Source organism: Rhamphochromis longiceps, linkage group LG20, assembly GCF_057381845.1.
Source record: "Rhamphochromis longiceps isolate RC_006_pf linkage group LG20, R_longiceps_female_GT1.1, whole genome shotgun sequence".
In the NCBI taxonomy this organism is placed as follows: domain Eukaryota; kingdom Metazoa; phylum Chordata; class Actinopteri; order Cichliformes; family Cichlidae; genus Rhamphochromis; species Rhamphochromis longiceps.
In genome coordinates this window covers 10,824,590-10,832,213 of record NC_140576.1, presented here as the reverse complement: position 1 = coordinate 10,832,213, position 7,624 = coordinate 10,824,590, and the positions used below count along the sequence as shown (strand labels likewise).

At 42.9% G+C, this 7,624-nt stretch overlaps 1 pseudogene; it reads right to left on the bottom strand.

The window, feature by feature from the left end:
- Positions 1 to 1,521: 1,521 nt before the first annotated feature.
- Positions 1,522 to 5,589, bottom strand: LOC146644992 (tonsoku-like protein; annotated as a pseudogene).
- Between the last annotated feature and the right edge of the window lie 2,035 nt (positions 5,590 to 7,624).

Sequence of the window (7,624 nt, the reverse complement as noted above, 5' to 3'; positions counted from 1 at the left end):
GGAACGTGACAGGCCCTATGACAGAGATTGAGGACAGAGGGCAGTGGTTCGAATCCCATGCGGACCATATGTTGGGGACACAAAAAAAAAAAAAAAAAAAAAAAAAAAAAAAAATCCCTGGCTCTGAAATTCACTTGCTACGCTTGCTAGAAGCCTACAGGCGAGCCTACAGAATGGGCTCTCTCTGCCTTTTTTTTTTTTTTTTTTTTTTTAACCCCTGTCTCAAAATCTCTTCCATCAATCAATATTGGTTGTTATGGTTGCTATGGACGCCAAACACACCATGCATTGTCGCTTTCTCAATCTCTTCTTCATGTCCGAACAAACGCTCAATTTTGCCTTCATTAACACAAATTATACATCAAAATGTAGGTATTTTTCTTGCCTTTAACAAAATGGCACTGTCATTATTGTAGGAGTTGCCGTTTTCTCGCAAATGGCCTCGAAGCAACACAGTTAAAAAATGTCCACATTCAAAGTCTATGGAGACTTGAGTGAAAATGACAGCTGAAATTCTGTAACAGAGGCGTTTTCAACTCCTCATATCTCCTAGATGTATTTTTCTTTAGAGACCTGAAAACCGCCTTGATTTTTTTTTTCCTTTTTTATTAAAGCCTGCTGATTGTTACAGTGAAAGAATGATGTCGACAGTCCGTGTACTTTTGGAGTTACAGAACATTTTGTAAGACGAAGAAACGGCAGTTTTCACCTCTCAGTTGTGGTAAACGCTTGAAATATATTATAGGGCAGGCTGCGGCGTAGAGAACGCGCTTTGGGAGCGAGAGACCCAGGTTGAAATCTAGCCAGTGGCAGTATCTAATATCTTTCCCTAATTCACTTTATAATTACAAATTCTCAACACTTGAACATTCCCACGTGTGTTCTGATCAAAACAGTGCAAGAATGAGCTCTTTAGCTTTTGATTTACAACTTATCCACATTTCTTTGCGGACACTCCTGCATGTCACAAATACATTGCACAAAGCGCATCTGTGGCTGTGTACCATTCGTGGTGCGTTGGCTCCCTCTACTGGTACGCGCCTCATTCAAATGTCGCCACACATTTAAAATTGCAGGGTGTCTTTACACTGTCATAGCTCCTAGATAGATTTCTTCAGAGCTGAAAATCGCTGTGATTATTCACCATAGCCTGCTTTGTCTTACAGTGAAAGAACGATGTCAACGTATAACATCGTTGGTTACTTTAATTATGTTTGTTTTTTTAAATCAAATCCTACAAAACAGGACCATTGTGACACAAAACCTCTCACACACTAACACAAACTCTTTATACAGATACAGAGCTTTACATGTATAAATAAGGCAGACAAAAATGCATAAAACACAAGCTATCCACAGACTGTCGGTGGACGCCATGTCACTTTATTTTGTTTTTATCTTGTTTCTTTTTGGTGTAGCCTCATTAAACAAAATGTTTATAAAAATGACCACTTTTATTATGAATTATTAGGAAATTAATAATTCATTATTAATTATTTATTATGAACACACCTGCCACCCTCAAGTAGAGGTGGCAGAGAGGAGGCACTTGGAGTTTCGGTCGAGAAAGTGTCCGTGTGACTGAGTCCTGTCCCAGCTCTGCTTCAAGGTCTGTCGGTCCAGCTTGTTGAGGGTCTGAGAGCAAAGACTGATATCCTGGACCAGCTCTGACAAACTGTCCAGGTCTTGACTCTCCCAGGGGCCAGAGACCTGACAACCTGCAGGTTAAGCAACAAAGAATCATTTTATTTCATATCCATAATTTCCATTTTCCCCCCTATAAATATTTGACATCCAAATGTAGCCTGTTAGCTAGCATTCAGCAATGTTTTCTGCTCCATAAAATGGAAAATTAATTCACAGCTAATCTTTTTTTTAAATCTTTAAACCACACTTCTATATTGTAATGTCTGTGTGTGTAATCATCATGTAACACCTCTGTGCATACATACTAAATGTTCAAACTTAGAAATGCGTCAAAAGGAAACGCACTGATAGCAAGAAACAAACTGTTGCCAAGTACAACTTTGCACAGGTGATAAAAACATCAAAGAAATCCAAATTGTGAATTAGTGTGAAACGGTGAATCTAAGAATAGCTTTAGAAAAAAAAAGGAACTCCATGGAGTATCTCCAAGTTCAGACATACCTTCGAGGTTTAGAAGTGTCAGTGGTCGACGGGCCTCTCTGACAGACGCCAGGATGTTGTAAAGTCCCACTGATGTAACAGACGGATTTCCTGACAGATTCAGACTCACCAGTGTGGGACACGATGAGAGGCACCTGTGAAATAATAAGAAAAAGTCCAACAGGCCAGTAAAGAGTGACAATTTAAACAAAGGCAAAGCCCCACTAACATGAGTAATAACTGAGCCGTAGAAATGACGCCCTCACACACACACACACACCTCGCCAAGGTAGCTACACTGCTGTCTGTCAGCCCATTTGCAGCCAGGCTGAGGTGGGTCAGAGAGCACTCGTCCTGCAAAAACACAAAAGTCTTAACCTGATTGCACAATTATATCTTTCGACAATAAATGACATTGCATGATTTTTGCGTGCACACCTGTGACAGGACTTTGGCGAGGTGTTCCAGTGCCGGGTAATCAGCAGGCCCTCTGCAGACAGCTGACAGGTCCACGTGTGTGAGGCAGTGGAGGGGCAGAGTCTTTAACACCAGCTCAAAGCCGGTGGAGCCCAGGGGATTGAGGGACAGGCACACTGCTTTCAAATGGCCTGTGCCTGAACGTTCAGAAGATGTAAAGTTAGTTGCAGTTTTGCTTATGGGTGGGAGTTCAGTGAAGCTTAAGGCTTCAGTCAGCTGCTTGTTAGAGAGTCACCTGTGAGCGCGCTGGCTAGCAGCAGTCGATGCTGCTGAAGGAAATGAGCAGTGAGACCTGCAGAGACCGCTTGGCTAGCACAGGGCAGCAGGACAGCAGACAGGACAGAGACTCAGACACGCCGTCCCCCAGTGGGTTCATACTGAGGTCCAGCTCCTCCAGGCACTTTGAGTGGAAACGAGCAGAAAAAGCAAATGATCACGAGAGCCAATTCTCTCTGACAGATATCATTGATACGAATCAGGTTAGCTTGTTATTAAGATCTAAGGTAGTTATTAAGACCAGAGGTACTTAAATACAGGTTAGATGGTAAACCTGGAGCTGCCACTATTGGCTAGCTGAGGCCCTTACCGGGAATGCAGGTGCACTCTGTCCCTTTAAAGCATTTACAGCCTTCTCCAGGCCGTCCCCTGTAATGCAGTTGGCAGAAATGTCCAGCAGCTGCAGACGAGGCATGGTGAGCGTTGTGGCAATCAGCTCAGGGAGAAGGTCGTCAGACATACGGTTTCCAGAAATTCGCAGCTCCGTGAGGCTGGCCTGAAGTTTTAGGGCACGGAGGAGCGGGCTGAGGGAAGAGGCGGCCAAACCGAGACATTTGGAGTCCTGACACGGAGGAACCCCGGTCCCGAACCTCACATAGCCGGGAGACACGCTTGTTCTCATCTACAGGTAGAAAGAGATGGTACTTCATAACAGAATACAAGAATGCACATGTGTCCGTTTTATAATGCATTTCCTCTGTGTTGCTCACCCACTGCTAGACTTTGACAGGCCTTCTTGTATCGCTCAGGGAGAGGAGGGAGATCCCCACGAGCAAACGTCAGCCAGAACCCACAACACAAACCCATCAGTTATCCTGCACTGGTGCGGGAAAGTGAAGCCAAGGATTCAATCCCAAAAACTGTGATTCCTTCAGTGTCTCCTGGAAGCTGGCTCCAAAAGCAAGTCAGCATCCAGTCTGGTAATAGAAATGGTTCTAATCTTTACAGTTTCTCAGATTGTAGTTTCTCAGGCAGCTTGTTAACATAATCAGCCCTTCACCTTCTTACCAGAATCATACAGTCTAAAACCTGCACGCCTCATCTGGGTAAGAAAGATGAAGTCATTGTGGAAGGACCTAGAACCTCCATTCCTTCTATCAGTGATTTAATGAAAAGACCTCTGTGTCTATGAGAAAGTCTATTTTATGAATTTGGGCCATACTTTGCCTAAGAAAAGGAGTATGCTCACTGGCTGACATGCAAGCTGTTTCACAGTCATAGCCGTCCTCTTGTCACTGTGGGTTTTTTTTTTTTTTAAATCCAACCTCACCTCTTCATTTGTGTGCAGGACGGCCAGTAGCTGGTCCTGCGGGGAGAGCAGAGCGCCTTCTTTCTGCAGAGAGAGACGAGGCAGGAGGCCACATTTCTGGTAGTAACGCTGAGCTGCCTGCTCACACAGCCACGACACAGAGCAGGAGTTGGCCTCACTGGGATGCAGAGCAATGACCGGCGATTAAACAGAAATTAAAAACAAAACAAAACAACAAAAAAAACACTATACCAATCAGATTGGGATTTATTTTTATGTACTGCTCAAACTTAAAACTTTTCACCGACCTTTGTGGAACTGGGATCAGGAAGAAGTCTTCCTGAACCCGGACCCTCATTCTGATTGGTGGAGGAAGTGACGTGGGCATAGGAGCAACCAAAGTTTGAGTTGGAGGCTAGAGTAAACAAAATAAAACATTCAAGCACTGTTAAAACATCTGTATTTAATGTCGTCAACTCTTTGTAGAAAGACAAAGCAGAGTCTGTGGAGGGATCAGAAAGTCTAAACATCAGGAAAGTAAAAGTTTGTCAGGTGATGCTACAAAACACCAAGGTATAACTATATATAAGATCCGAAATGGGCGATGTCATCTTTTACTCCTGGACAAAGCCCACGGCATCCAGGCTGCAGAAATATGTAAAAACAGCTCGCCCGTTTTGATCAGCTCGCGCTCATTTACTTCCACATTCATCACTGTTCAAAATGAATCAGAAATGAAGACACATCATCTTCAAGTTATATCCCCTAGTGACACTGAATTATAGTTATTCTCTCACTGAGTGTGCATTTCCTGAATAATTCATGTGTAGTCTCACTCTGACTATCACCTTTTCACACTTGGAGTGACTTATTCACAATCACTGTGTTGTGTGTATTTCCTTAGTTAGTGTTACTCCATCCGTAACTAACAAACAGCAAAAGAGCATTCCACTTCTGACCTAAGCATGGATAAGGAGAGGTGGGGGCGGTGTGTCTGATCTCCAATCGTCATCATCTGCATCCCCAAGCTGTTCTTTCTCTGAGAGAGGCCTCTACTGGACAGGGAGGAAACTGCAGATCCTGAAAGAAAAAGGGCACAACAAGCTAGAAAAGTGGGAAAAGCACGAAAAAGAAAAACCAAACAAACCCAGTCTAATCTGCAGGCCGTGTCCGAGTTCAAATACTTGTTTTGAATTCCAGCTGCAGAAGATAAGGCAGTTTCCTCTACTCTTGGCCCAGATGAGTGTGGTAAAAAGCAAACTTACAAATCAGATGTCCTTGCAGAGCCTTAACTCCATCCTGTACATCCGATATGGACTGAAGCTGTCTGGTGAGGCTTGCTATGAACACCAGCTGCCTGATAATGTTGATGACCCACTCTTTCTGTGAGCCCGCACAGCCTGTGTGTGTGGAGGGATGTCGGGAAAAAAACAAAACAAAAAAACAAAAAAACAATTAGCCTGAATTAGGACTAGTTGTCATCATTTTTTTTCACATAGCCACGGTTTTTTCTATGGTCTGTTTTTGGGCCATTAATGTAGTTTGGTAACAGCATTATGCTTAAAAATGTTCATCTTTTACTGTTACCTGTTGTGGATCACAAAGTTTAAAACTACTTAAAAACACACACAAACACAACAAAGTAACTCCACCGTGTGTCTATCCGGTCTTTAAGTGATGACGTGATCAATCCTACTTCTGGGCCCAAACTACTCTGCGTTTAATAAGGCTGTTGTGTTTTTAACATGTTTTAATGCTTTGTAACTTGTTCTATTTAATCTCAACAAGCCCCTTACAAAAAGTAAGTGATCACTGTCGGCCTCTCTCAGTTTTTATTACAACTATTCATTTTAAAGCTCAGTTTTTAAAACCTTACCATTATCTCAGTTGTTCTCTTGACTGAAGTTTGGTCCGTTTACAGCATCCTGCCATGCCACTGCATTTGTCCCTAACCATCGGGAACCCTCACCTTAACTCTTATCCAGTGGAAAAAAGTTCCCCTTCATCACTGTGTTAATGTTATGCTAACATAGCTGTTTCGCTAGTCACATAGCACATCACTATATACCAGCTAGTCAAACTTCAGTAACCCTACAAACATCACTGCTGCTTACTTTCCTGTCTTCATGTATGTCAGAAGTGATAGCAGAGCTGTGCCTTTTAATTTGTTTTAGAAATCCCTCAGTCAGAACCTGGTATATTATATTTAGACGGAAACTAGTGAGCTAACTCTCTGCTAACTTCTAACTTCAGACAGATTTTTAACTCTCAGTGATCATTTGACTTTGGGACCTGCAGTGTAGTTTGGGTCCAGACACGCTAATGACCAGACTTAAAGACCAAATTTCGGGTCACTTTTGCTGGTCCCAAGCCCCAATAAAGAAGCTAGCTTGAAGGTTGACATAAAAAACAATAATTGCTAAGAAAAGTGTAATTTGTAGTTCTAAATATATTCTAAATGCATTTAGATCGTTTTTACTCACTTTATGTCTCTTCCACAATGTTACGTCTCTCTCCTATGTTGGTTACAATTACATAAGCACTTAGCAGGACAGTGGAAAAACCCAGGGCCACAGTGATACTGAGAATTCCACGGTGTTCACTGTCTTCAGCAACCTTACGAGGGCCGGTTGAACGGCTACAGTCTTATCATACACGTGCAGTGTTCCTACAAGCCATAAGGTTACCTTGAGTGAGGAAGATGATGATTGAATGTCCGTCTGAGTCCATAGGTTGAGGTGCAAGCACATTTCTCCCATTCTCCACAGAGGGCAGTGGCGCATAGGTGTGACGTCACTAACACTTAAGTTGCCTTAGAGTGATAGCAGAAAATTGTGAGCGTTACACTTGTATGCGGCTTGACGTAGGCACACATTGGCAGGGATGTGGTTGGAACGGCTGACTAGATAAGGCCTGGTGTCCAGCTAATGAAAAAGAGCCGAAAATTGGGGTGCGGCTGCGCAGGTGTGCACTTTAAATATAGCACTTTTGCCCTGTTATTCCGGGCCGCCCGATTGGCTCATGGGAACGTGACAGGCCCTATGGCAGAGATTGAGGACAGAGGGCAGTGGTTCGAATCCCATGCGGACCATATGTTGGGGACACAAAAAAAAAAAAAAAAAAAAAAAAAAAAAAAATCCCTGGCTCTGAAATTCACTTGCTACGCTTGCTAGAAGCCTACAGGCGAGCCTACAGAATGGGCTCTCTCTGCCTTTTTTTTTTTTTTTTTTTTTTTTAACCCCTGTCTCAAAATCTCTTCCATCAATCAATATTGGTTGTTATGGTTGCTATGGACGCCAAACACACCATGCATTGTCGCTTTCTCAATCTCTTCTTCATGTCCGAACAAACGCTCAATTTTGCCTTCATTAACACAAATTATACATCAAAATGTAGGTATTTTTCTTGCCTTTAACAAAATGGCACTGTCATTATTGTAGGAGTTGCCGTTTTCTCGCAAATGGCCTCGAAGCAACACAGTTAAAAAATGTCCAC